Source organism: Camelus ferus, chromosome 10 (assembly GCF_009834535.1).
Source record: "Camelus ferus isolate YT-003-E chromosome 10, BCGSAC_Cfer_1.0, whole genome shotgun sequence".
Lineage (NCBI taxonomy): Eukaryota > Metazoa > Chordata > Mammalia > Artiodactyla > Camelidae > Camelus > Camelus ferus.
Genome location: NC_045705.1, coordinates 58,447,315 through 58,475,170, shown reverse-complemented (window position 1 = coordinate 58,475,170; position 27,856 = coordinate 58,447,315). Strand labels below are relative to the sequence as shown.

General features: G+C 36.8%; 1 protein-coding gene across 4 annotated transcripts in view; it reads left to right on the top strand.

The window, feature by feature from the left end:
• The window catches only part of FAM168A (family with sequence similarity 168 member A), a 154,875-nt gene that overhangs the window by 56,403 nt on the left and 70,616 nt on the right, over positions 1–27,856 (top strand). The window contains exon 2 of one of the 4 annotated variants that reach the window (XM_032489328.1): positions 24,873–24,994. The exons of the other annotated variants lie outside the window; for them this stretch is intronic. The gene's annotated coding sequence lies outside the window, so the exon portion shown is untranslated. The remainder of the gene's footprint in view (positions 1–24,872; positions 24,995–27,856) is intronic. 4 annotated transcript variants of the gene reach the window in all.

The following is a 27,856-nucleotide window of genomic DNA, read 5'->3' as shown; positions in this document are numbered from 1 at the left end:
CTTCAGGAGGGAAAAAGAAAGAACCTGGTGGTAGAGGCGTTGGGATGCTAGTTTCCTCAGGGGGGTTATTAGAGTGTCTCTGGTAGCTGCTGGTCTCTCAGAATAATCCGCTTCCCAGTAAGCTGAAAGCAGAACCTGGGGTTTGTAAGTGTGCAAACTGCCTTTTGGGAACAGTTGGTACATAGCTTGGAATGTTGTAGCCACCAGCCTTTCCCTTCCGACCCCCAGCATCTGTTATATTATCATCAGAGTGATCTTTTCCAAGATTCAAATCTAGTCATCTTAATTTGCTATTAAAATTTCCTCATTGGCTCCCAGTTGCCTTCAGGTTAGAGTCCAAATTCCTCTGTAACTTAAAAGGTCTTCCATGATCTGATCTCTGCCTCATCTACTGCTCTTGCCTGTGTTCTTTTGACACTGCATTATTTGCAGCTTCTCAATCCCTCCACCCTCATGTATATTTTGGCCCATAATAGTCTTTCTGCCATGCTGTGCTTGCCGTCTTTCTTATTCTTCTGTTTTACTTGATAGTTTGTACTCTTTAAGACTGTTTGCAACCATGGTGTTTTTCTTAAAGTCTTTGCTGACTTCTGAAGGTGAGATGACATGGGATGAGAGACTTACCACCTCTTGGTTCATCTAGAATTTTGTACATACAGAAGTCTAACTACATGTAGTATCAGTGATTAGTAGGCATAGTGATGTCTCTTAATGCATTTATGACCCATTGGTTTATTTTGTTGCTTTCATTTGGGTGCTCAGTTCATCCTTATGTAGATCCGTTCACAACAGATATCTTTAGAATAAGAAAAATAAATTCAGATAGAATATAGCACTTTGCCAGACTTAGCAAATTATATTTTATTATGTACATACTCTTACCCCTGATGAAGTGAATAGCCATTAGTAAAATGAACTATAAAGTTTGGAAAGAGCTATTTATTATCAGTTTGATGGCATAAGTCCATCTGATCTTATTTTTAATCATTGGGAAACTTTGGCCAAGATAAGCATGCTTACTATACTTATGCTTTCTTTCAAATAACTTTTCGTTTGAATCCTCAAATTTCTTCTGATATAAATAGGATCTGAATTCTGCTTTTCATGTTGGAGCTTTCCCCAGATGTCTGGTGATCATTGATTGCTTATATTTTAAAGTGGGATACTAAAAAGCTAATTGGAAATTTTAAATACTTTGGTGGAGCTTACTGATTTTGGACCTCACTGTAATGGTGATCTGCCTGGGCTGTTTTTGGGACAACTGCAATGTCAGTGTCTTTAGGTCTTTCCACTAAGGCTGATCAGATTCTCTGAAAGGATCCTCTAGTCTCCTTCCTAGAGGTTATAGGCCTGGTGCCAGTGGTCTGGAAGCTGAGTGGTAGAAGGAGGCTGTGGGGAGGGCTACAAAATTCGCTTCACCGAACACTTATTTTCAGTATAGTAACCCTGCCTTCGATTGTATGTGCTATTCCCTTGTCTAGAGATCCTCTATTTTACCCTTTCCAGAGGGAAAAGAAAACCTGAACATGGTGCTACCAGTTTCTGAATCTTGTGGGAGTTCTAGAGGTTAACTTGAATAACTTCCTGATTTTTTTCCACTATTAGCATAGTATTCTTTCTTGGATCTGATAAGTCAGTTACTGGTCGTTCATCTGCTTTCTGGCTTTCAGTATTTTGTAACTATTGCTCTTCTCATTTCTTTATTTTTATGGTTCTGTGCCTTATTAAAAAAAAATCCCAAAATCTGGTCTGAAATACATTATATACTCGCCTCTTTGGGATGGACAGAATACTATTTGATATTTCTTAAGATTCAAGTTCATTATTTTGAACATCAGTTATACCTTTTTGTGTTGCATTGATGCCCATGAGAGCTTTTGCATCCTACGCTAACTACTCTGATGCTGTACTTTAAAACAAAAACTAAAGGCCACTTTTTCTGAGGAGTACTATGCTTTTTACATTCTTGTGATTGTTTTGGAATAATTTTTTCTGCATTTTCTCCTTGCTGTTTGTGAAACACAACAGACAGTGTTATTGTTTTCCTTTCTTACTTTGTCCCTTCTCACCTACTATATGTGGTGCTCCCAAATTACTGAGTTTATTAGATATGTCTTTAAAGGAAGAGTGAGGCCCAAGGGACTCTACTGGTAGTAAAGTGTGAAGAATTAAAAGCAGTTATTTTGGTTTTGAAGAACCTTTTTTCTGCTTACTTCCTAGTTCTCTGTGTGTTCCAGAAAGACAAGGTTATCAGACTGCTGAATTCCATACAAGTAAGGTGTTATAATAAAATTTCATAGGTTGTCAAGTAATTTGTTTTCATTCATATGACCTCTTTTTTATTTTAAGCTTCATATTAATTCCACCAGGTAGTAGAGCAGGTAGGATTATTCCCATTTTATAGATAGGGCAATTTGAGGTTCAGAAAGATTAAATGACTTGTTCATATCACATAATTGAGAGGTAAAGCTTGGCCTAATCTCAGATTGTCTGACTCAAACCCTAGTGTTCTGTCTTTTTGCTGTTCTGTCTGTTCATATGTGGCCTTCCACAGAGAGGGTAAAATTGGTAAAATCAGAGTTCAGACAAACAAGGACATGGAAGTGTTTGATACTTGTTTATTATTTATTGAGAGTCAGCATATAGGATTCACACTACTATATGATCTTGAGCAGATTAATTCCATTCTTTGAAACTGCAGTTTTCTTACTTGTAAAATATGCAGGCTGGACTCCATGGCCAGTATCAAAGCATTTATCCTGCTTATAGCAGTCAGGGTCCAGATGAAATGATAGAAGTTACACCAATAATTTTAACAGGTAGAATTTAATATAAAGAATTGTTAACTAGGTAAAAGGTAGTTAAATACAAAAAGAGATAAAAAGAGAATTGTAAGGTGTAACAGATGTGGTAACTGCAGAGAATGACTACCATCCCTAAGGGTGAGGCAAAAGCAAACATGGAAGAAATTTAGAAGCTTAAGAGAAGGAGTTCCACAAGGCTGAGATTCAGACTCCTGAGGAGAGTACGTGTCTGTCATAGGAATGTACTGCTTGCTGCTGTGGTGCAGTGCCTGGAGGACACTCGCCTCAGAACCTGGAAAGCCACTGAGTTGAAATCTACCACACCCCTCCACTTACAGATCTACTTACTGCCTTATAAAAAAAACCCAAACCCTAGAAAAAGTCCTTTCTTTCTCCCTTAGCCTTGTAGCCTCTTTCCAGTACCTTCTATTGGCAGAACTTGACATGAACCTGCTAGTAGAGAAGAAATGTAGCATGCAGAGTCCAATCCGTTGTCACAGAGCAGGGCAATGAAAAATTAGTTTGGAGCTATAAGACAAAAATTAACAGAAATAATTTCTATATTGTAATAATCTGTTTTGATATTTGTGTTCCTTATTTTACCATGAGCTCGGTAGTGGCTGGAACATTGTCTCTGTACCTGCATTGACCCAGAAGGTGCCTGGCACCTAAGAACTGCTCAGTTAATACTGTTGGGTGAAGGAAAGTCTCTGTAAGATGGGGGAAAGTAGGTGTTTTTCTAAGTTGGCTCAAGTCTTAACTATCTTGGAAGGAATTGGGGCTAGGCATACTTCTTAACAGTTAAAACCTTACTGAATGCTATTGTTTTGTGCCTATCATGTACATAGTTGCATTAGATGCTAGAGTGAGGACAGGGAAAACATCCTGCTGTTAATATTCTTATATTCTATGAAATTAAACATATTCTTTTTTCTAAAGGGTGACAATCTGAAATCCAAGTTAGGTACGTTGCACGTAAGTATATTCCTCAGAAGGGCAAGGAGACTGAGATTATTGTCATGTGCAGTTTAGTTCATTTCATCTCTACAGACCATTATGTTATCCCCATTTTACAGATGGAGAAACTGAGGCTCAGAAAGTTTGAGGGACTTGACCAAAGTTACACAGCTAGTAAGTGGCAAGGCTTGGCTGTTCTAAAATTTGAACAGAACAGTACTCTCTTTTACCCAGCTTATGAGGGCAAGCACAGTTTTTGTTAGCTGATGGCAATATAAATCTGTGGAATTGATTTCTGTTTCTGGCCGTTTGAGGCTGGGCAAGTAACAACAGAACAAAATAGCATTACTTGTAAGGCTGCAGTCGTAATGTTTGCTAGTAATTGGCCTTTTAAGTAAGCCAGTTTGAGCCTGTGCTTCAGGCTCCTGATTTGCCAAGTAGTTGCAGAGATCTGGCAGCAGGGTATTCTTTTTTTTTTTAATCCCACACTAGCAGCTCACAAGAGTTCTGATGCATTCCCTGCAACATTAAGCTTCTCTTCTTTTGCTTCTCCAGGTTTCTCCCCCTTTCTGAGACCTGAAACTAGATAAACTCTTGTCATTTCCTTTAAGGACAGTTTTACTTGATCTGCTGGTGTTCTTTTCTCCTACTAGCATGTCTCCAAACAGAGCTGTGGAGTTGTTTCCCCCTGAGAGTTTCCTTCCCTAGCTGTAGTCCTGATTTTGTTGTTCCAAGTTGCTCTCTATAGAGAAAGTGGAGTACAAAGACTGAGTTGTGCTTCAAAACTTGCAGTAACTTGTATTTCTGGGTCCAGTGTTTTGTATGTAAGATTGAAGAGGGTTTGTCAGAGGCCTTTAAGGAGAGGTGATCATGCTGTTATTTTGCTATTTCTTTGATATATATCAAGAAGGAGGGCTAGCCAGTAAAAAATGTTTTATAGACCATTAAACTATATATCTCTGCAAAGCTGGCCTGTGATCCACTTAGCCTCTTCAGACAAGAGATTCTGGCAAGTTTAAATTCCAACTGTTTCAGTACAGGATTTCATTTCTCTTTTTGTCACAGTTATAGAATTCTTGGAGATCTTCAGAAACTGAAAAACAGAGGTGAGAGGACTTGCTTAAAGTCATATGGTAAAACCAGAACCTAGATTTCTTCCTTTTAATTCTCTTCCTGGAGTTCTTTGGGAAAATCAGCTGTTTATTTCATAGGCTGTCTAGCCAACAACAAGGAATTTATTTTTAAGAATACTCTGATTTTCTTTCTCATAAATGCTATAGGATTGTATTGAGCTAAAGTTCTTTTGTGGCCAGTGTTGCTTCTTTCTTCACAACACCTATGTGAGATAAGTAAGTCAGACACTCTTAATGATTTTGGTTTTGTTGTTGTTGTTGTTGTTGTTTTTAAACTGATGAGAAAATTGAGGCTTAGAGATGGGAGGTAACTTGTTCAGAGTCAAAAAGTGAGTGAATGGTAGGGTTAGAATTAGCAAGAAGCTCCTTTTATTTTTAGCTTTGATTACCACTGGAAACATTGTCATACCTTGCCAACATTGGATATTATCACTCTACAGTTTTTGCCTGTCTGCTGAGAGAAAAATACCTTACTGTTTAATTTTTCATTTCCCTAGTGAAGTTAAATTTTTTTCATGTTTATTGGCCTTTGTAGTTGTTCTGCAAATTTTATGTCATTTATTGCACACTTTTCTGCTAGATTCTTTGTCTCTTTATCAATTTTGCAGCATGGGGGGGGGCTCTGTATACTAAGGGTATTCATCTTTTGATATATATGCTGCAAATATTTTTGATATTTTATTTATGAAACTTGGTGCTTCCCTAGAGCACCAAAGAGAAAAGTCCTTTATATTAGAATAGCTATTAAAAAACTACCATGCTAATGCTACCACTGACACTACTACTAAACTTTTACTTTGTAAATTTTCCAAGAACTTTCATATTCTTTCTGTCTTTTGTCCTTTCAATAGTTTTATGAGGGGGCTTGTGATTAAAATAAAGTAGATTGAACAAGTACGTCTTACCTTTTGAAAACACCACTGAAATGGCATAAAACTATATTAACTCACAAAGGCTAAGAGAATAGAGAAGATGAGAAAGAGGTACAAAGAATGAATGTTTTGGTGGATTAGGGAAAGCAGAAAGCTAAAGCTATGGAGGGAATGTGAATCTAAATAAAGGCATTTTGTGGTATGGAACCCTAGAAAGCCCTAGATATTGGAGGTTCTTGGCATCTTGACTGTTGATGACAGATGGAGCTGAAAACAGGAGTTCAGAGGTTACATAAGGAACAATTAAACCCTCAGATCTTTCCTCTGTTTCAGCAGAACATTGGAGGTCTATTCTCTAGAGAAAGAAAATCAGAGAGGCCCTGGATTTGGGACTACCAAATTTAGCTGAGAGTGAAAGAGAGATGACATTCTAAGAACAGACTAAGTGAAGGTCTTCATCTAGTTCTTGACTCCCAGACATAGGTAGTCAGGCTTATTCTCCTCAGTTGGTAGATTAGAGGATTCCTCTGTGAGAAACTGATTCACAGACATTTTACTCCCCAGAAAAAAAACAAACTGACTTAACATTTTCTCTTGGTACAGTGAAGCCTAGAAGTTAATATCCCCTCCTGCTCATACAGTGTATCTCTGTGTGCCTAACTCTTAAATGTGAAGAAAAGGCAAAGGTCACCTGATATTTGAAAAAAAAAAAAACAAAACAAAAAACCTCTAACATGAATAACAGAAATGAAAACACAAGAATAGAAGGAACCCCATCCCCTCAAAAGAGAGCAGTGGGTAGAGAGAGAGCACAAGAGATGATGTACAGAGCAAAAGAAAATTTGAAAACAAACTCAGATCAAAGAAGATACTGCCTCAGTGAAACAAGAATAGGATCTTGTTTAAAAAAAAAGGGTTAGAGAACAGGAAAGAACTTTTGGACACTTAAAACTATATCAGAATTTAAAAATTAAGGAAGTATAAAACAGGAGAAGAAAGAAGTAATATGAGGATCAGTTTTAAGAGTTATTTAAGTGCAAAAGTTATTTAACTTTCAGAGAATTGATTTAATTATTTTTGATGCTTTTCTTCCTTCCAGTTCCTCTGGTTTCTTCCCTGTAGATCTCTGGGTCTCTAATAATTAGATGTTGGAGTATAGAGTGAAATAAATGATCAAAGAAATAATATAGCAATTTCCCAGAACTTAAGTATACATGTTTAGGTGGAAAAAAAAAAAAAACAACCCTATCAAGCACTCAGACAATGAATTCACACCGCTCCCCTCCCCCGAACAGGTAGATTTTTTTTTTATTAGGTAGAGTTTTTACCATTTGACTGCACATATACAATATATTGCATGTAAATACATGTACACAATATACTGCACATATTTTTTAAATTTACATATGTGTACTGTTCATTGTTTCTAAGAATGTGTAGAGCTTTAGCTTTTTAAACTTACATAGTTATCAGAGGAATAAAGCCAACCACAAAATAAGAATTAATTCAAAAAGATACATATACTGCTATTAACAGCAACATTCTTTATAGTCGCCAAGACATGGAAGCATCCTAAGTGCACGTCAATAGATGAATGGATAAAGAAAATGCAGCATATATATATAAAATGGAATACAACTCACCCATAAGAAAGAAGGATATTTTGCCATTTGCGGCCCTTCATTCACTTTTTTTTTCTTCTTTTCACTTCAAAAACCAGGATTTTATAACTGGCATAAACATTTCCATTGCATCAAAAACAACAAAATGCCTAGAAAAAAACTTCACCAAGGTTACCTATACTCTGAAACTGTAAAACATTGATGAAGGAAATTGAAGATGATACAAAGAAATGGGAAGGTATCTTGTGCTCTTGGATTAGAAGAATCAACATTATCAAAATGGGTGTACTTCCCAAAGCAATCTACAGATCCAATGCAACCCCTGTCAAAATACTCAGGACATTTTCCACAGAACTAGAACAAACAATTACAGAATTTATATGGGACCATAAAACCCCAAACTGCCAAAGCAGTCTTGTTTTTTTTTCTTTCTTTCTTTCTTCTTTTTGTTCTCTTTTCTTACGGTTTGATGACTAGAGAAGTTCCTTTAACATTTGTTGTAAAGCTGGTTTGGTGGTGCTGAAATCTTTTAGCTTTTGTTTATTTGTGAAGCTTTTGATTTCTCCAAATCTGAACAAGAGCCTTGCTAGATAGCATATTCTTGGTTGTAAGTTTTTCCCTTTCATGACTAAATGTATCGTGCCACTCCCTCCTGGCTTGTAGAGTTTCTGCTGAAAAATCAGCTAATAACCTTATGGGAGTTCCCTTGTATGTTATTTGTTGCTTTTCTTTTGCTGATTTTAATATTTTCTCCTTATCCTTAATTACTGTCAATTTGATTACTATGTGCCTCGGTGTGTTTCTCTTTGGATTGATCCTGTGTAGAATTCTCTGCTCTTCCTGGACTTGGGTGACTGTTTCCTTTCCCAAGTTGGGGACGTTTTCAGTTGTTATCTCTCCAAAAATTTTCTCAGGTCCTTTCTCTCTTTCTTCTCTTTCTGGGACCCTATAATATGAATATTAGTGCCTTCATGTTGTCCCAGAGTTCTCTTAAACTATCCTCATTTCTTTTCATTCTGTTTTCTTTTTTCTGTTCTGCAGTAGTGATTTCCACTAATCTGTCTTCTAGCTCATTGATCTGTTCTTCTGCCTCATTTAGTTTATGCTTGGTTCCTTCGAGTGTGTTATTCATTTCAGTGATTTTATTCTTCAACTCTGGGTATTCTTTATATTTTCCAGCTCTTTGCTAGAAACTTCACTCTGTGCATTCTTTCTCAGATAAATTGCCTATCTCCTCATCCTTTATTTCTTCTTCTGGTATTTTATCTTGTGCCTTGACCTGGGAGATATTCCTCTGCCACTTCGTATTGTCTGTCTTTCTATTTATATTTTAGGTAGGTTAGTTATGTTTCTCAACCTTGGCCCTCTGTGGGAGACATCCTAGTGTCCCAGCAATACACTCCTCTCTTGCCACGCAAGGGCCAGGGTCCAGCAGTTCCTGGTGTAGAGTCTGGTTTGTGGATTCCTTCCACAGGCTTTGGGGTTGTTGTTTTCTTGTTTCTCGTGTCTGCCCCCTGGTGGATGAAGCTGGACTAGTGGCTTACGCAGGTTTCCTGGCAGGAGGAGCCCTTGCCTGTCCACTGCTGGGTGAATCTTGGTCCTGGACCTCTGGTGGGTAGGGCATTTGTGGCTTAGGAAGTCTGCTGATGGGTGGGGCTGTAGTCCCACGTTGTTTGGCCCGAGGCTTCCTTACACGCTTTTGGGTGGGGCTAGGTCTTGGTGCTAATGATCCAGTCAAGATGTCAGCCTCCAGGAAAGCTCATGTAGATGAACAATCTCGGAATGGTTGCCACCAGCTTTTATGTCCCCTGTGTAAGCCACAGCCATCCCCTATGTCCCCAGGAGACCTTCCAAAACCAGCAGGGATGTCAGGCCCAGGTTCCTATGAAATCACTGCCTTTGCCCTTGGACCTGGCGCATGCAAGATTCTGCTTCTGCTTCCGAAGAGAATGAAGTCTCTGTTTCCCCTAGTCCCATGGGGCTCCTGGAGGTAAGCCCTGCTGGCCTTCAAAACCAGATGTCCCAGGGTCTCCTCCTCCCAATGCTGGAACCCTGGCCTGGGGAGTCTGACGTGGGGCTCAGAGCTCTCACTCCTGTGGGAAGGCCTCTGTGACTTAATTATCCTTCAGCTTGTGGGTCACCCACCAGGGGGTATGGGGTCTGATTATATCATGAGCACACCCCTTCTACTGTTCCATTGTGGTTCCCTCTCTGTGTTTCCAGTTGAAGATCTTTTCTGCTCGGTTCCAGTCTTTTTTTTTTTGATGGTTGTTTAGCAGTCAGTTGTGGTTTTGTTTTAGTCACGAGGAGAGATGAGCTTGTGGTCCTACTACTCTGCCATCTTGACTGGAAATCCACCTCAGACAATGAATTTTTTAAAAGAAACACATCATCATGAAATTTTAGAACACTGGGTAGAATGAGGATATCATAAAGGTTTCAAGAGAGAATTAACAGGTCACATACAAAGGCATTAGACTTCTCAAAAGCAATATTGGAAGCTAGAAGAAACGAGAAATTACCTTACATTCTGAGAAGAAATTATTTCCAACCTAGAATTCTATACCCAGTCAAAATTAACAATCAAATATGAAAGTAGAAAAAAAAGACATTTTCAGACATCTCAAAGGATTTATTTCCCATGTATGCTATCAGGAAACTTGGTAGTTTGATATACCATAATGAGATAGAAAAGAAAGAGGAAAGCATGGACCCAGGAAACAAGGGAATCCAACATAGAAGAAAAAAGAGCACAAGTTCCAGGATAATTAAGCAGTATTTCAGGACCACAACTGTGCAGGAGACCTAGAGACTAGAGAGTTATCAGATTGGAACAAGAGGTTGGAGATCTCCAAGAGAGATATTTTACAGAAAAGATAAATGACATCAACAAGTTATCTGACATGTTTGACCATATTAAAAGGAGCTTTAAGATTATTTTGGGTAATTTAGAGATGAATTGGGGAAAAGGACATTAAAACCAAGCAAATTAAAAATGAGACAACTGTTCTAGAAAAAACTAGATTTCTAGTTATCCGAGAAAAGCAAAGCAGTCATGATACATTATATGGCTTAGCTGTGAAAATCATTTTAATAATGTGACCTTGAATATTAATTTTGAAAAACATTTTATTTTGAAATAATTGTAGGTTTATAGGAAGTTGCAAAGATAATACAGACAAGCCCCACATACCCTTTACCCAATTTACCCCAATGGTTAGAGCTTGTGTAACTGTAGTACCATATCAAAACCAGGAAAATGACATTGGAACAATGTGTATTTATCATTCTGTGCTATTTTATCACATTTATGGATTTGTGTAACTACCACTGCAATTAAGGTACAGAATATTTCATTACTACAGAGATTTCCCTTATGCTACCCCTTTATTGTCACAGCACATACACACCCCACCTATCCCTAACTCCTGGAAACCACTGATTTAATTTTACATTCATATAATTTTATTTTAAGATAAATATATAAGTGGAATCATACAGTACATGACCTTTTTTTCACTCAGCACAATGCGCTTGAGATCTATCCAAGTGGTTGTGTATATCAATATTTCAATCCTTTTGCTTGCTGAGTAGTATTCCATGGAATGGGTGTGTCCTAAATATTAATTTAACTAAAAATTGTGATGTGTCTATGCTAGTGAAAGGGAAAGTGTGTGTATATGTGTATATATGGGTGGTTATGGGGGTGATGATCCTGATATGAGAAAGCAAATGTTCATAACAAAGAGATGATAGTGACTAAAATTGACCCCCAAAATGCCAATATAAGCATGCTTTTTGGAAATAGATAAATAGTAAGAGAAAGAGCTAAAAGTTGAAAGTGATTGTCTTTGAGAAGGAGAAATCAGGAGTAAGGTAGGGAACCACTGCTTTTTGTTATACATGTGAAATCAAGGGCTATTACCATACGTGGAAATAAAGCCCAGAAATCTAGGGACCCAAAGTTTTAGAATGAATAACTGGAGAAGCTGAGACTACAGCTCTGATTTTCACCAGTGCCCTTACTGCCGCACCCTGCCTTGGAGTGTTTGCTGGTGCTTAAGCAAGTGAAAACTTGTGTCCCAATAGAGCTCTCTCAGTGTTCTTTATATTGGTTATTACAGCCTCTGTGTTTGGGACACTGCAAAGTGCCTGACAGAGCAAACAAGAATCCTAATGCCTCGGTTCCAGAGTAGCTGATGCTGGGGTAATAAATTACCATAAAACTGCTTTTTGAAATGCCAACTTGATAGCCCTATTTTCTTTTCTTTTGTTGGACCTGGGATGGCTCTTTTATAGGTGTTTCATGGGCCCATTTTGTTGCTGTTTTGTTTTGTTTTGTTTAAAAGTTGATGGTTGAAACTTATGGTTACCAGGGGTAAAGGGGGTAGGAAGGACTAAATTGGGAGTTTGAAATTTGCAGGTACTAACTACTATATATAAAATAGATAAACAACAAGTTTCTACTGTATAGCACAGGGAACTATATTCAATATCTTGCAGTAACCGATAATGAAAAAATATGAAAGTGAAAAAAAAAAATCGATTGTTGGCCCCTGACAAAATACCCCTGTCAAGAGAGAGGGAAATCACAGTCTAGACTTAGAAGTCAGAGAACTTGAATGCAATCTGTTGCTCCACTACTCTCTTTGGTTTTTTGTTTATTTCTCTTTTAGCAAGGTAGGATTCCATCCTTTCTAAGCTGCAATTTCAGCTTCCTTGAGAATTCCCTCCTTGACATCTTTGTTGAACTCTAGTGTTCCCCAGTTCCTGTGTCCCTGATAGTTCTTTGGGTCACTTTTGCAAGTGATTTATTGCTCATCCATCATGCATAAGAATTTTACTTTCAGTGAGGAATCCCATTGTCTAGTGCTGGAGAATCATTCTTTGCCCTTGTGTGCCAACTATAAGATTCAAGCCCAGAGTTAAGTCTTCAGAATGAGCCAAGTGTTTTACTTTAAATGTAAGATTATCCTCTTCCCCACTGTTAATTACCATGACAGCATTCTTGTCCATAGGCATTAGTTGGAAGCTCCTTTGTTTTTCTTTGCTTACTGGTGAGGCTTCTCTGTGGTTGTTTTTTCCAGTTGAAGACTAATTTCCTAGTTCTGAAGATGAAAATAAGAGCTGTTCACCACCAGAGCAAAATGTCATGAAAAGATATGAGCAAAAACAAGATCAGAGCTTCAGTTTTATCACCTGCTACCCCTGGGCTCAGTGGAGAAGAAGTAGGGGGGACCCTTAACCTGGTTGAGTGCTCCTGACCAGAGGGTGGGTTGGGCTAGGTGTGTCTCAGTTCTCTTGTCCTGAGGAGCAATCCCTTCAAAGGGTTCCACGGGTGTTACAACAACAGTACAGAGTATGGAGTGCCTGTTATTCAGACTACCCTGGAGAGGGGGCCAAAGGTCTCCTTCTTTTATGGCTCTTACTGAGAGCCACAATCAACATTCATGGGCTAGGTTGCATATGCAGAAAAAGCCATCAGTCCTTTCAAATTATAGCTCTAAAATCAATCTTATTATTAAAATAAAAGCACATGTATTTCCTGAAACTACTGTATCATAATAAAATTTTATCAGCTCATTTATAACTTGATGCACTTTCTGGTTTTAACTATTGTTAGAGATTGCCTTCTAGGCCAAAGTACCTTGCTGTAAGGTAATGTTTGCTGGGAGGTCCCAGGCCTGTAAGGTGTTTTTCTGGGGACCATTGCCAGAATTGTTTTTTCAGCTGATTATTGTCTTTGGGTGTATGAACAGATGTTAGACAGTAGTGTAAAATAATATGTAAACTCATCCTTCTTTTTTTTATGGGCTTGACACCTGATCAAAGGACAACACTTTGGGGCAGGGTATATAGGAAGCCTCTTTGATGTTCTGAATTCTATAAAGGAACTGTTACTTTTTAGACTGGGCATCCTTTGGTGACAGTCTTGATCATCCTACCCATTTAAGGATTGTGGTTTCAGTGAAACATTTGGAGATGACTGATGTAGAAAACTAGGTCAAATCAGGTATGATTTATGAAATGCACCATTAGTGAGGCAATGAGAGAGTCAATTTTATCTTTCTGTGTCCTGAAATTCTAAAGAAGTTAATTACAGGAAGGCCTTCAAGCCATATGATCTTTTGACTTGGAAACATTCCCATCTTTGAATAATGTGCTTGCTATGTGAGTACATCTAGTCATATAGTATCAGTATCAGCACTTATTACATGAGTTCTTTTGATTTATACCTGAACTTAAATAAATAAAGCTGGCTTTAAAATAATATTAGAATTTTAAGAGCTGAATCTATTGATATGCTACACTCATTGATCTATGATTAACCCAACAGTATTGCTTCAAAAATCTTTGCTCCTGTCTTTTTGTCACTCTTCACCTTGTTCACCCTGTTTTGCCCACATTCATTGTCTGTCACTTCCTCTGAAAGCTGTCGAGCTCTTTTCTGCTTCTGTGCCTTTGCTCATGCTTTCCTTTCCCTGTAGTGTTTCCTTGCTCCTCCCTCCACTGGGCTAACTACTCTGTTGTGGCTTATTTAAATGTAACCACCTTGGAGTGTTTCTTGACTTGCCATTCTTGAGAAAACCTCTGCTTCTTCATGAGCATCTTTTACACATTGTAATTACAGGATGTATTAGTTTTCTCGCCTGCTCTCTATCTTTTTCCTCCTCTAGAGTATGAACTCTGTGAAGATGGACAGTGACTGAGTGATTCACTGTTGCATTCTTAGTGCCTAACACAATGTCTATGGCCTGACATATAGTAGGAATTCATAACAAATATTTGTTGATAGCTTAAATGAATGAAGGAGCCTCTTCTTTCTGAGGAGTATCCAAGAGAACCAGGCAAAAACTGAATGACTGTTTTTGACTTAGCCATGGAATTCAAATAACATTATTTCTCCTACATCTTATTGGTTGGGTTAGTCCAGCTCAGATTCGTTGGGAAGAGAATTAGGCTCTACTTCTTCATGGAGTTGTGGTAATCTTTGGAAAATAGTCTGTCACAAGAGATTATTCCTAACTGGATGCTGGATATCACCTCTGAGAAATGAATGTAGCTCTATTATAGGCGTGTATACTACTCTCTAATATCCCTGGATAGACATTCCTGGAGTTTAGAGAGACAGAAGTTCAAATCATGATTCGTCACTAGTGATAGAAAAAGAAAATTTATCAAAAAATTTAAGTGCTTCTTTCCTTCATTCAGGCTTTCAGTAAATGTATTTTGAGTACTACTATGTGTCAAGACTTGGACATTGTGTTAGACACTGAGCATGCAATAGTGAGCCAGACAGCCTTTGCTACTACCCCTAAAATGCGCAGTCAGTAAATGGAATCACTGAGACTCCCCACTCTTTCCCTTAAACTCCACTGCCTTATTTTTTTTTTTAAGTTTATTTTCTTAGAGCAGTTTTAGGTTTACAACAAAATTGAGAGGAAAGTACAGAGATTTCCCATATATCTCAGCTCCCACACATGCATAGTCTCTCCCATTATCAGTATCGCTTACCAGAATGGTACTTTTTTTTTTTAAACCAAAGATAAGCTTAAATTGACACATCAATATTGCCCGAGGTCCATAGTTTACCTTCAGATTCCTTCTTGATGTTGTATAGTCTATAGGTTTGGACGAATAACGTGGTGACAAATCTACATCATTGTAGTATCATACAGAGTATTTCACTGCCCTTAAAACTTCTGTCTATTCATCCTACTCTCCTTTCCCCACCCCCACTAACCACTGATCTTTTTATTGTGTCCATAGTTTTGCCTTTTCCAGAATGTCATATAGTTGGAATCATATAGTATGCAGTCTTTGAAGATTATGTATTTAGTAATACATGTTTATTTCCTCTATTTATTTTTACAGCTTGATAGCTCAGTTTTTTTTAGTACTGAATAATACTCCATTATTTGAATGTGCTACAGTTTATTTATCCTTTCACCTACTGAAGGACATCTTGGTTGCTTCAAAGTTTACACAATTATGAGTAAAGCTATTATAAACATCCTTGTGCTTATCTTGTGTGGACATAAATTTTCAGCTCCTTTGATTGAATACCAAGGAGTGTGATTGCTGGATCACATGGTAAGAATATGTTGAATTTTGTAAGAAACTGACAGACTATGGGAGGGAGGATATAGCTCAGTGGTAGAGTGCATGCATGGTTAGCATGCATGAGGTCCTGGGTTCAATCCCCAGTACCTCCATTAAAAAATGAATGAATAAGTAAATAAATAAAAACCTGATTCCCCACCTCCCCCAAAAGAAACCAACAGACTGTCTTCCAAAGTAGCTGCTTTCCTACCAGATATGTTTGAGAGTTCCCTGTCCTCTCCAGCATTTGGTGGTGTTATTGTTCTTGATTTTGGTCATTCTAATGGGTGTGTAGTGGTATCTTGTTTTAATTTTCATTTCCCTGATGACATGTGATATGGAGCATCTTTTTACATGCTTTTTTTCCAGCTGTGTATCTTTTTTGGTCAGGTGTCTTTTAAGGCCTTTGGTCCATTTTAAATTGCTTTGTTGTTGTTGAATTTTAAGAGTTCTTTGTTTTGGATAATAGTCCTTTATCAGGTATGTTGCAAATACTTTCTCCCAATCTTGTTTTCTGATTATTTTGAAATTTTCTTTTGCAGAGCAGAAGTTTTTCATTTTAATCAAGTCTAGCTTATCAGTGGTTTTTTTCATGGATTGTGTCTTTAGTGTTGTATCTAAAATGGCATCACCATACCCAAGGTCATCTAGGTTTTCTATGTTATCTTCTAATAGTTTTATAGTTGTGTTTTACATGTAAGTCTGTGATTCATTTTGAGTTAATTGTTGTGAAAGATACAAGGTCTATTTCTAGATTATTTTTGTGTTTGTGTGTGGATGTGGATGTACAGTTGCTCTAGCACCATTTGTTGAAGAGACTGTCTTTGTTCCTTTGTATTGCCTTTGATCTCTTATCAAAGATCAGTTGACTATTTTTATGTGGCTCTATTTCTGGGCTCTTTTTTCTGTTCCATTGATGTCTTTATCTCTTCTTTCACCTGTACCACACTGTCTTGATTGCTATAGCTTTACAGTAAGCCTTGAAGTTGATAACATCAGTTCTCCAACTTGTTCTCCTTCAGCATTGTGTTGGCTATTCTGGGTCTTTTGCCTCTTAATATAGACTTTGGACTCAGTTTGTCAGTATCTATAAAATAACTTGTTGAGCTTTTTATTCGGATTGTATTGAAGCTGTAGATCAAGTTGGGAGCAATTAATATCTTGACAGCATTGAATCTTCCTATCTCCAAACATGGAATATCTTTCCATTTATTTAGTTATTCTTTTATTTCATGCATCAGAATTGCAGTTTACCTTATATAGATCTTATATACATTTTGTTAGATTTCTACCTAAGTATTTCATTTTTTTGATGCTATTGTAAATGATATTGTGTTTTTAACTTTAAATTAGCTTTTTCATTGTTAATATATAGAAAAGCAGTTGACTTTTGTAATTATTAACCTTTTATCCTGCAACCTTGCTATAATCACTTACTAGTTCCAGGAAGTTTTTGTCAGTTCTTTTGGATTTCCTCCATAGTTGATTATTTCATCTGTGAACAAATACTGTATTATGTCTTACTTACCAGCCTTTCCAAATTTTTGTTTCCTTTTCTTGCCTTATTGCATTAGCAAGGACTTCCAGTATGACGTTGAAAAGGAGTGGGAGAAGGGACATCTTTGCTTTGTACCTGGTCGTAGTGGGAAAAATTTGAGTTTCCCACCATTAATTATGATGTTAACTGTAGATTTTTTGTAGACGATCATTATTAAGTTTAAGTTCTCTTTTCTTCATAATTTACTGAGAATTTTTTTTATCATGAATACAAGTTATATTTTGTCAAATTCTGCATCTATTATTATGATATGTGATTTTTCTGTTTTAGTCTGTTAATATGATGGATTATATTAATTGATTTTTTTAATGTTGAGCCAGCCCTGCATAGTTGGGATAAATCTCACTTGTCATGGTGTATAATTCTTTTTATATTTTTTTAGATTGAATTTGCTAATATTTTGTTGAGGATTTTTGCATTTATGCTCATGAGAGATATTGGCTGATAGCTTTTATTGTACTGTCTTTGTCTGGTTTTACTATTAGAGTAATACTGGACTCATAGAATTAGTTAGGAAGTATTCTCTCTGCTTCTGTACTCTGAAAGAAATTGTAGAGAATTGGTATAATTTCTTAAATATTTGGTAGAATTCACCAGTGAATCCATCTGGGCCTCATGCTTTCTGTGTTAGAAGATTATTAAATTGTTGATTTTATTTCTTTAATAGAATAGGTCTATTCAGATTGTCTCTTTCTTGTGTGAGTTTTGGCAGATGATGTCTTTGAAGGAATGTGTCTATATCTCATAGAGTTGTTCATAATATTCCTTCATTATCTTTTTAATTTCCATGGGATTTGTAGTCCCTTTTTCGTTTCTGATATTACTAATTTGTGTCTTCTTTCTTTTTTCCTTAGTCTAGTTAGAGGCTTATTCATTTTATTGATTTTTTTCAAAGAACCATCTTTTGGTTTTGATTTTCTCTGTTGATTTCCTATTTTCAATTTCAGTGATTTCTACTCTAATTCTTGTTATTTTTTTTCCTTCTGCTTATTTTGGATTTAATTTTTCCTTATTTTATTTATTTATTTATTTATTTATTTATTTATTTATTTATTTATTTATTTATTTATTTATTTATTTATTTATTTTTAGTAGTCTTCTAAGGTCAACTGTCTTTTTCATAGGCATTTACTATCAAGTTGTGACCCATGCTGAAAGGGATGGTTCCAAATCTTGTACTTGTATAATAGATCCCAACATGAATGGCTTATGTTTCCTATCTTATGTTGAAAAGGCAGTATCTGCCTTCATGGTAAAAACACACACACACACACACACACACACCAAAAACAAACAAACAAAACAAGGTCATATCAGGTATTTCAAAAAGTAATTGGTATCCCTGAGAATCAATATTATTAAAATGACTGTACTACCTAAAACAATCTACACATTCAGTGCAATCCCTATCAAAATACCAATGGCATTTTCCACAGAATTAAACAAATAATTTCACTATTTGTATAGAAACAAAAGATCCTCAATAGCCAAAACAATCTTGAGAAAGAAGAACAGAGCTGGAGGAATCGTGCTCACTGACTTCAGACTACATTACAATGCTATAGTCATCAAAACAGTGTAGTACTGGAACAAAAACAGACACTTGGGTCAAAGGAAGAGAATAGGGAGCCCAGAAATGAACCCACACACTTAAGATCAATTAATCAATGACAAAGAGGCAAGAATATACAGTGGAGAAAAGAGTCTCTTCAATAAGTGGTACTGGACAGCTACATGTAAAAGAGTGAAATTAGAAAATTCTCTAACACCATATACAAAAATAAACTCAAAATGTATTAATGATCTCAATGTAAGACCAATAATATAAAACTCTTAGAGGAAAACATAGATAGAGCACTCTTTGACGTAAATTGCAGCAATATTTTTTTGGATCCAGCTCCTAAAGAACACGAAATAAAAGCAAAAATAATAAAATGGTATTTAATTAAACTTAAAAGCCTTCCCACAGCCAAGGAAACCATTGACAAAATGAAAAGACAACCTACAGAATGAGAGGAAATATTTGCAAATGATATGACAAATAAGGGATTAATATCTAGCATATATAAATAGTTCATACAACTCAATATCAAAAAAAAATAAACACCCTGATTTAAAAAATGAGCACAAGACCTGTTCAGACATTTTCCCAAAGAAAACGTATAGATAGCTAACAAATACATAAAAAGATGCTCAACAGATCAACTGAAATGCTGATCAGGCTGATCAACAGAAATGTAAACCAAAACCACAATAAGATAATCACACCTGTCAGAATGGCTATCATCAAAAAGACCACAAATAACAAATGTTGGCAAGGATGTGGAGCAAAGGGAACCCTTGTCCACTGTTGGTGGAAATGTAAATTGGTGCAGCCACCATAGAAAACAGTATGGAGGTTTCTCAGAAAACTAGAAATAGAACTGCCATATGACCCATCATTTCTACTCCTGGGTATATATCCAAAACAAAACAAAACAAAAAAAACCAACCCGCTAACTTGAAAAGATACATGCACCCCAATGTTCGTAGCCACATTATTTATAGTAGTCAAGAGATGCAAACAACCTAAGTGTCCATCAGCTGATGAATGGAAGAAGATGTGGGGTGTGTGTGTTGTGTACGCACAATTGAATACTACTCAGCCATAAAAAGAACAAACTTCTGACATTTGCAGTAACATGGATAGATTTGGAGGGCATTATGCTACGTAAAATAAGTCAGACAGAGAAAGACAAATGCTGTATTTTGTCACATATATGTGGAATCTAAAATAATACAACAAAATGGTGAATGTAAACCAAGAAGAAGCAACTCACAATTATAGAGAACAAACTAGAGATTACCAGTAGGGAAGGTGTGGGAGGGACCAAACTATTAGGTGTAAGATTAGGCTATAGGGATGTATTGTACAATACAGGGAATATAACCAATATTCTGTAATAACTTAAAAAAAAAAAAAAAGGAGTTGGTATCCCTGAACCAAGACCAAGATTTTGCAGTATAAAAGATACTTCTGAAATGTTTCCCCCTGATCTCCTTGAGGGACAGATATTTATTTCTGCATTTAGGAGTGTACTTTCAGAGAACTAATGGGCAAGCACAGTCTATCATGATATGTGTGACTTCCCTCATCATCCCCCAAATAAACACTGTTCTTTAACCATTGATATATAGCATCTATTTCTGTTGGGTTTAGAAGGCTATGCATTAGAGTAGTAAAAAGAGAAGTAGCCTTTAACATTCAGATGACTTGGGTTCTAGGCTAGCTGAATGAAGAGTGAGGGTGTACAGATTGGGATGGGGAGATTGTTTACTATTCATATGCTTTTTAAAAAAAATGTATGTGGACTCCCTGATCTTGAGAGAGCCTTACGCTGAAATTTCTGTGACCACATGCTCTAGCCTCTTCTGAGCTCCTATAGCAATCTATAGTTTTAAAAAAAATTATCAGTATACTTGTAATTATTTATTCCATATCTGTCTTCCCCACTAGACAGTAAACTCCTTTTCTGTCTTATTCATTGCCAGGCATATAGAAAGCAATAAATATTTTTGAGTGAAATGAATGAAGGGTTTCCTACCATGCATTCTGTAAAAGTACAAGAGGTCCAGTAGACATTTACCATGAGGCACTGACTTAGAGGTGAATTGCCCATGATCTCTGCCCTGGAGGCACTAAAAATCTATTAGAGGAGATGATCATGGGGAAAAAAAGATGTAGTATAAATTTGTATGAAGTTCTGCAGAAGCCTAGAGAAAGGGATGAGCGATCTACATTTAAAAGTAAAACTTACAGGGGACAATATAGCTTAGTGGTAGAGCATGTGCTTAGCATGCATGAGGTCCTGGGTTCAATTCCCAGTACCTCTGTAATTAAACAAACAAACAAACAAAAAAACCTAATTACCTACTCTCCCCAAAAAAATGATCAAGAAAAAAATAAGTTAAAATTTTTTTCTTTAAAAAAAGGTGAAACGTAATTTGGTTTCGAGTTTGAGGTATATTGGAAACATAATTGCATTCAATTCCAGCAGTAATTTAAAATTTGAAAATTACTTAAATTTATTCTATCATGGTATGGGAATGGGGAATTAATCCCAGGGATATTCATTTTGAGATAAGTGTTACTATCAGTTTGTCAGGTACTTTCTCAACCATCTAAACATTTATCTATTATTTAATTTTTTCAACATTCCAGTAAGACAAGTAGTACTGTTTCCTATTTCATAGATGAGGAGTAACTTTGAGGTAACACAGCTGGTAAAGGACAGAGCTAGAACACATTTAGGTCTTTTGGCAACAAGTTCAGAGCTCCTTGTATTATAGGTTCATTTTATAGAGCTTTGTGATGTTCCCTCAAAGGACCAGAGTTCCTAATGCTTTTGAGGAGTTTTCTAAGATATAAATTCTTAGAACTCAGGCATAATGCCATCTTTCATGAATACCTATCCTGTGAGAAGTGATTTCTTCAGTTTCATTCTTCATTTATTAATATTCTTAAGACATTTTTACTTTTTTCCTTAATTTGTAGCTATGTGTGCCCAGTTTTTATCATTTCTCCTACTTATAAACCTCTTTAGGGCAAGACAGTTCTGGAAATTTTTGTATTAATCAGCATATGTTCACTGAGCCCTTGTATTCATGAGCTTTTATAATTTATGTATCATAAATGATTATAGTTTTTCATACTTTGACTAGAATTCTTTTATCAATTAAATAGATTGAGAATGGCACCTTTTCTTATCCTTCTTTTATTAATTAGATAGTTGTTTTCTTTGGTTTCAAAAAACTAACGAAACTATTGACGTATTATCCCTTCCTGGAGTAAATGTCTTAGAAAAGGCACTGTAATTGACTAGAGGGAGCTCTTTTGAGGCAGTGAATTATGGTACCTCTCCTTCACATGTGGAAGTAGTCGTGAGGGAGCTGCTGACAGGTAAGTATCTTTTCATTATGTTACTTTAAAAGGACACTTGTCTCTTCCTACTGATCCTTAAGTAGGTATAGATGAAGCTTTTGGGACTTAGATTAATCTTTCTTTGGTAAGAACCTTAACCTTTCTGGATTCTTGTAAAGATCACTATGTAAGAGGTCATTTGGACATATAAGGTGCTGTGCAGACAAGAGTAGTTTTTTTTTCCCCCTAGAGAAACAAATAACTGCTCTTTCTGAACTAGTTAAAACACAGTTCTTCCCCTAAACAGTATGCCTTTTCTTGCTTTTGACAGCATAGACTCCTGTTAGAATTTCTTAGTTAACCATCAGATTCAGTCTCACATTTTTTCCCCAAAAACAGTTGAATTGTGCCAGATATTTTCATATATTTCATTTAGTTTTTGTAAGAACTCTTGAGAGGATGGTGTTACTACCTCCATTTTAAAGTTGAGTACATCAAGGGGCAGTGTGTTCAAATAATTTAGCTAAAATAGTAAGTGGCAGAGTACAGATTTGAATTCACATGTTCTGGGTTCGTTTCTTATTAATACTTATATTATTCAGGATCTGCAGAATTATGCTGTTAAGTCAAATTGGCCACAAGATTTCAGTGGCTTAATACGACAAAGATTTGTCAAATTCTTGCTGCTATGAATTGTACTGTAGGCCAGGTGACTCTGAAGGGCAGTTGTCCTACGGAAGCGATAACTAGTGTATTTATGCTGCTTTTTCTTATGATACCACCATTTCAATGTAAGACTTCTAGGCTGTCTTTGCAGAATAGAGGTGGTGGGTAGGGAGGGAGTTTGCACCAGAGCTGGAGGCTTGCACACAAGTTTTTTAATACTTTGACTTGAAAGTAGACATGTCACCTTTGTTCACAGATTATTAACACTACCTAACTATAAGAGGTCTGGAAACTGTGGGAGTCTGCCAGACTACTTCACACAGATGTTTCCCAAGGGAGATTATTTTTACATAGTAAATGTTTCCTTCTAACTTGCATTAAGGATAGTTTAACATGTCTGAGCCACGGTTTTATACTGTCAGTGCCTTGAAGTCAGGAGTTAATAAATGAGCTAATTTTTCAGTTTAATTCAATTAATTATTATTAAACTCCTGCAATTCCGGCCTTATTTTCTTTCCAATTTCTAAGGCCTATATCTATTTTTCTTGCTTTCTTGCTTGCTTGCTTGCTTGCTTTCTATCTATCTATTTATCTATCGATCTATATTATAGGTAAGTAATAATAACTAGATAGTACTAGATTTTTAAGTTCCTTGAGGATGCTATAGAATAATGGTTAAAAGCACTGATTTTTTTTTAATTGATGTACACTAAATTACAATGTGTCAACTTCTGGTGTACAGCATAGTGTCCTAGTCATGCATATACATACATATATTCATTTTCATAGTTTTTCCATTACAAAGCACTGATTTTGAAATGAGAATTCTGAGTCTGTCACTTCCTAACTCTCTGACCTGCAAGTTTTTTTTTCTAATAGTTTTGTTAAGATATAATTAATATACCACAAAATCCACTCTTTTAAAAAGCGTACAATTTATAGTTTTTAGTATATTCATGAACTTGTGCAATCACTACTTCCATCTAATTTGAAACATTTTATTGTACAGAAAGAAACTTTGTACCTTTTGGCAACCACTTCTCATTCTCCCCTTTCCTCAGTCCCTGGCAAACACTAAATTTTCTTTCTCTGTGGATTTGCCTGTTCTGGACTTGGGTGAGTTATTTTATCTTTCTGTGCCTCAATTTTCGTATCAACAAGGTGCGGGCAATAATAATTACCTCATCGGCTTATTATAAGTGTGACATCGGAGCAGAAAGAGTTAAAGGACTTAGAATTGTATCTGACGCATAGTAAATGCCATGTGTTTGTTGCTGTTGTGTTGTATTATTTTGTTCAGCATTATCATGATCATTATCTTGTTCCCTTTACACCACCTAGCATAGGACTGGACACATGGTAGGCACATTCATCTAGTTTCTTAAGGCCTCTACTATGTGCCAGGCAGTGTTTTAGGGGATCTCAAATATAGGTTAAAAATCCCTGCTCTCAAGCTCTTGACAGTTTCATGGCAGAGAAAGATATAGAGTATATACATATACTCTAACAAAGGCTAACCCTGTGAGGTGGAAATTCTTAGTCACATTATTATAGATGAGGAAACTAAGGCTCAGCAATGTTAAATAACTTACCAAGGGTCATGTAGATAATAAGTAGTTGAGCTGGGATATGAACCTGAATCTGACTGATTGCAAAACCTGTTGTTGATATTTCAGTTGCTTACAAAAAGAATTTCTTCTTTTTCTCTGGAATTTGTAAGCCCTACAAGGCAAAAACTGTTTTTAGCTAAAAGATCTTGAGATTCAACACATATTCTTAAAAATTCAAGTACTGGAGTCCTGCTATTCTATTTGTCCCTTTACCTGCTCTGGCAAGGGAAAAAAAATCTGTAGACTGAGAAGACCCAGTATGTGACCTCAGCTCTGGACAGGATGGGCTGTGTCCCATTTGGCATTGTCCGTTGTCTCCCGCCAGGCTCCTGACTGATCCCTCTCCTTCTCCGGTCAACGAGGCTCCTTTGTGAGGGCAGGGACCTTGGAAACTCAATGAAATGTTTGTATAACACTTCCTCTGAATGAGAAGTATTCCTGTGATTAGCCATGACCTTCTAGCAGCAGATGCATTCATCACTTGGCTTCAGCTTTCCCATTCTCCTTTTGAGGTTCCTTTGGATCTGCCAGTCACAGAGCAGCTTCCATTGAATCCAGCAGCTTGTTTCTGGTTACATTAGGCATTATCTGTATCACCCTTTTGGCTCACCTCATGAATGGACTAATACTATGGTTATTTTCCACAGAATATCAAAGCTGACAGGGCACTTAAAAGTCCCTGACTAGCCCCTGCTCATTTTACAGAGGAAGGAAACTGAGACCTACAAAAGGAAAGATATTTATCCAGATCCCACAAATTCTGTGACAGGTAAGACCAGGATCCTGATGTCTTGACTCTAGTCAGTTTTCCCCCTGCCAGGCTCTGCTACCTCCTTTTCCCCCACTCACATAACATCATAAGCTGTTAGAGGGCAGAGATCATGCCTTTTACGTACCTTTATATCCTTCAGAGAGCCTAAGTTATTAAGTATGCTTAGTAACCACTCAGTTTTGGTATCTAATTTTACGGATGGTGGATGTGTTTCCTGGTCAATAGAGCTAGGTAGTTTTGGATGGGGATTGACTAGTCTTGACTAGGAATTGATGGAGCTGGGGTTCCAACTCAGATATTCTGAGTCCAAGTTGTCCAGTTTACTTTCTATTAAACTATAACTGGATTGGTATGATTTCGACAGGGGAAAAACTGTCCAGACAGTGCCAAGCTCCAGAGGTGCTGAGTGTTGGCTGCATTTGGAGAGAAGCAATTACACTGATGTGTCCAGAGCACAGGTTGAATTAAGTGAGGAAGATGGGGGGAAGATAGTGAGAAATACTGGGAGAAAAGGTGAAAAAGGTTCGGAGCCAACAAAAAGGAGAGATCCCTTTAATGTGGGCTTTTTAAAGAAAGCCTCGTGGTGGTGGGAGCCTAGAACTGGGCCTGATAGATGGTTTGGATTTGAATTTACAGAGATAGCACAAGGTTTGAGAGCACACATTTCTCTTCCTCTGTAAATAAAATTGAAAAGCCAAGCTCTGGTCTAATTTGCCTAGAGCATTAGTGAAGGAGTGAGGGTTGCTGGAGAGTAAAGGTTGGGGCTAGGTTTTAAAGAGCCTAGAATGTTAGACCTGAGGATTTAACTTTTATTTCCATCCATACCACTCTATTTGTATGCTCCTTTCTTCAGAGATAAGTTGTGGGAACACTGGATGGCAGCTGGGTAATGAACTTTCTGCCTTTACAATTCAGAGTTTATTTAGACATTTCACTTTGGTGAACTAAGCATATACAGCTCTGGATATTTTTGAGCAGCCGCAAAAGTTCATGACATGTCATAATTTCCCACTTTCCTGAAGTGAGCATTTGAAAAGTATTTGATGAGGCAGTGGTGAATGAGAGTAATTTACTTAACTAAGGAATGTCCCCCACTTACAGTTAAAGGCATTCGTAAATTTGAAGATTCTTAAGCTGTCTCTGGGGATTTGTTCCCAAATGATAAGGTTTTTAGTATATTCCCTTCCTACATACTTTATACTGAAGTCCACAATCAGCCTAGTCCTGGGTTTTGATTTTAACTATTCCTTGACTTGTCTATGTGATCACCACTAAGCCTCTTTTCCTTGTATCCATAATAACAATGTTACTGGATTGGATAATGTGTGAAGGCTCTCCTGGTTCTGATATTTTAGGACTCTGTATGAGGGATACAGATCAGCCTTTTCTTTGACATTCTTCATGTACACAGATCATAATGCATTTTTGTAAAACATATTTGTATTATAGTGACTGCACACATATTGGCCTATTCAACACATGTCTGTAAAACAATTCTTACTGGTGATCATCTACACCAACTTTTTGAGTATTTTTCTTGTGCCCTGTCCTTTTTATGTCCTCTGCTGCCTTCATGTTCTGGCTACACCTTCTGTCATCCTGCAGAGCAGGCCAGGCTCAGACACCATTGTGTTCTGGAGGTATCAGAAAAACAAACAACAAAGAAGCACAACCAGCTGCTTCAATTTAAACTGGCTTTCCTGGCAGCTACAGATTATCAGTTCCTGCACAAGCAGCCTGCAGGGCTAGAAGGAGGAGACAAGACAGTTTTGTCCCAACTTGGTGGAAAAACCCCAGGCCTCACCTTTCCTGTCAGTTGCAAGTACATGGCTTGCATTTCCACTCCTGCTTTAGTGCAGTATTAAAGATGTGTGGAAGGAGGCCAGAAATGCAAAAGGGGAGCTAGCTATAGGGAACATTACTTAGAAAAATGTTGTTTAAGGCAACTGTCTTTGGACATGTTTTTTCCTCAATTTTATTAATTTGCTGCATAGCTTTGAATATGAGTAATAGTAATAAGCATTCCAAACATCTCATAGCATTTTAAACTTCGGAACCTTTTTTCTCCTTATGTAACATGTCTTCATAAATAACCTGGAGATGATGCCTACTATGAACTGTTACTTTTTATTGAGTATTTACTATGTGCCTGACTCTGTGCTTAGTGCCTTACATGTATCATTTCACTTAACTTTTATATCAGCTGTAAAAGTGGTATTATCACCATTTGAAACAGATGAAGACACCAGGACCCAAAGAGGTTGAGTAAGGTGTCCAAATTCATACAGTTAATACATGATGGAGTTATGATTTGATTCCAGCCTATAGTGCCTGGTTCCACAGTTGCTGCTTCTGTTAACTTCTGGGTTTGTTTTTTGGGTTTTTTTTTTTTAAGATTTTTTTATTGAGTTATAGTCATTTTACAATGTTGTGTCAAATTCCAGTGTAGAGCACAATTTTTCAGTTACGCATGAACATGCATATATTCATTGTCACATTTTTTTTCACTGTGAGCTACCACAAGATCTTGTATATATTTCCCTGTGCTATACAGTATAATATTGTTTATCTATTATGCATATGCTTGTTAGTATCTACAAATTTTGAAATCCCAGTCTGTCCCTTCCCACCCCCTGCCCCCTTGGCAACCACAAGTTTGTATTCTATGTCTATGAGTCTGTTTCTGTTTTTTTTTTTTTTTTAACTAATTAATTAATTAATTTTTAGATTCCACATATGAGCGATCTCACATAGTATTTTTCTTTCTCTTTCTGGCTTACTTCACTTAGAATGACATTCTCCAGGAACATCCATGTTGCTGCAAATGGCGTTATGTTGTCATTTTTATGGCTGAATAGT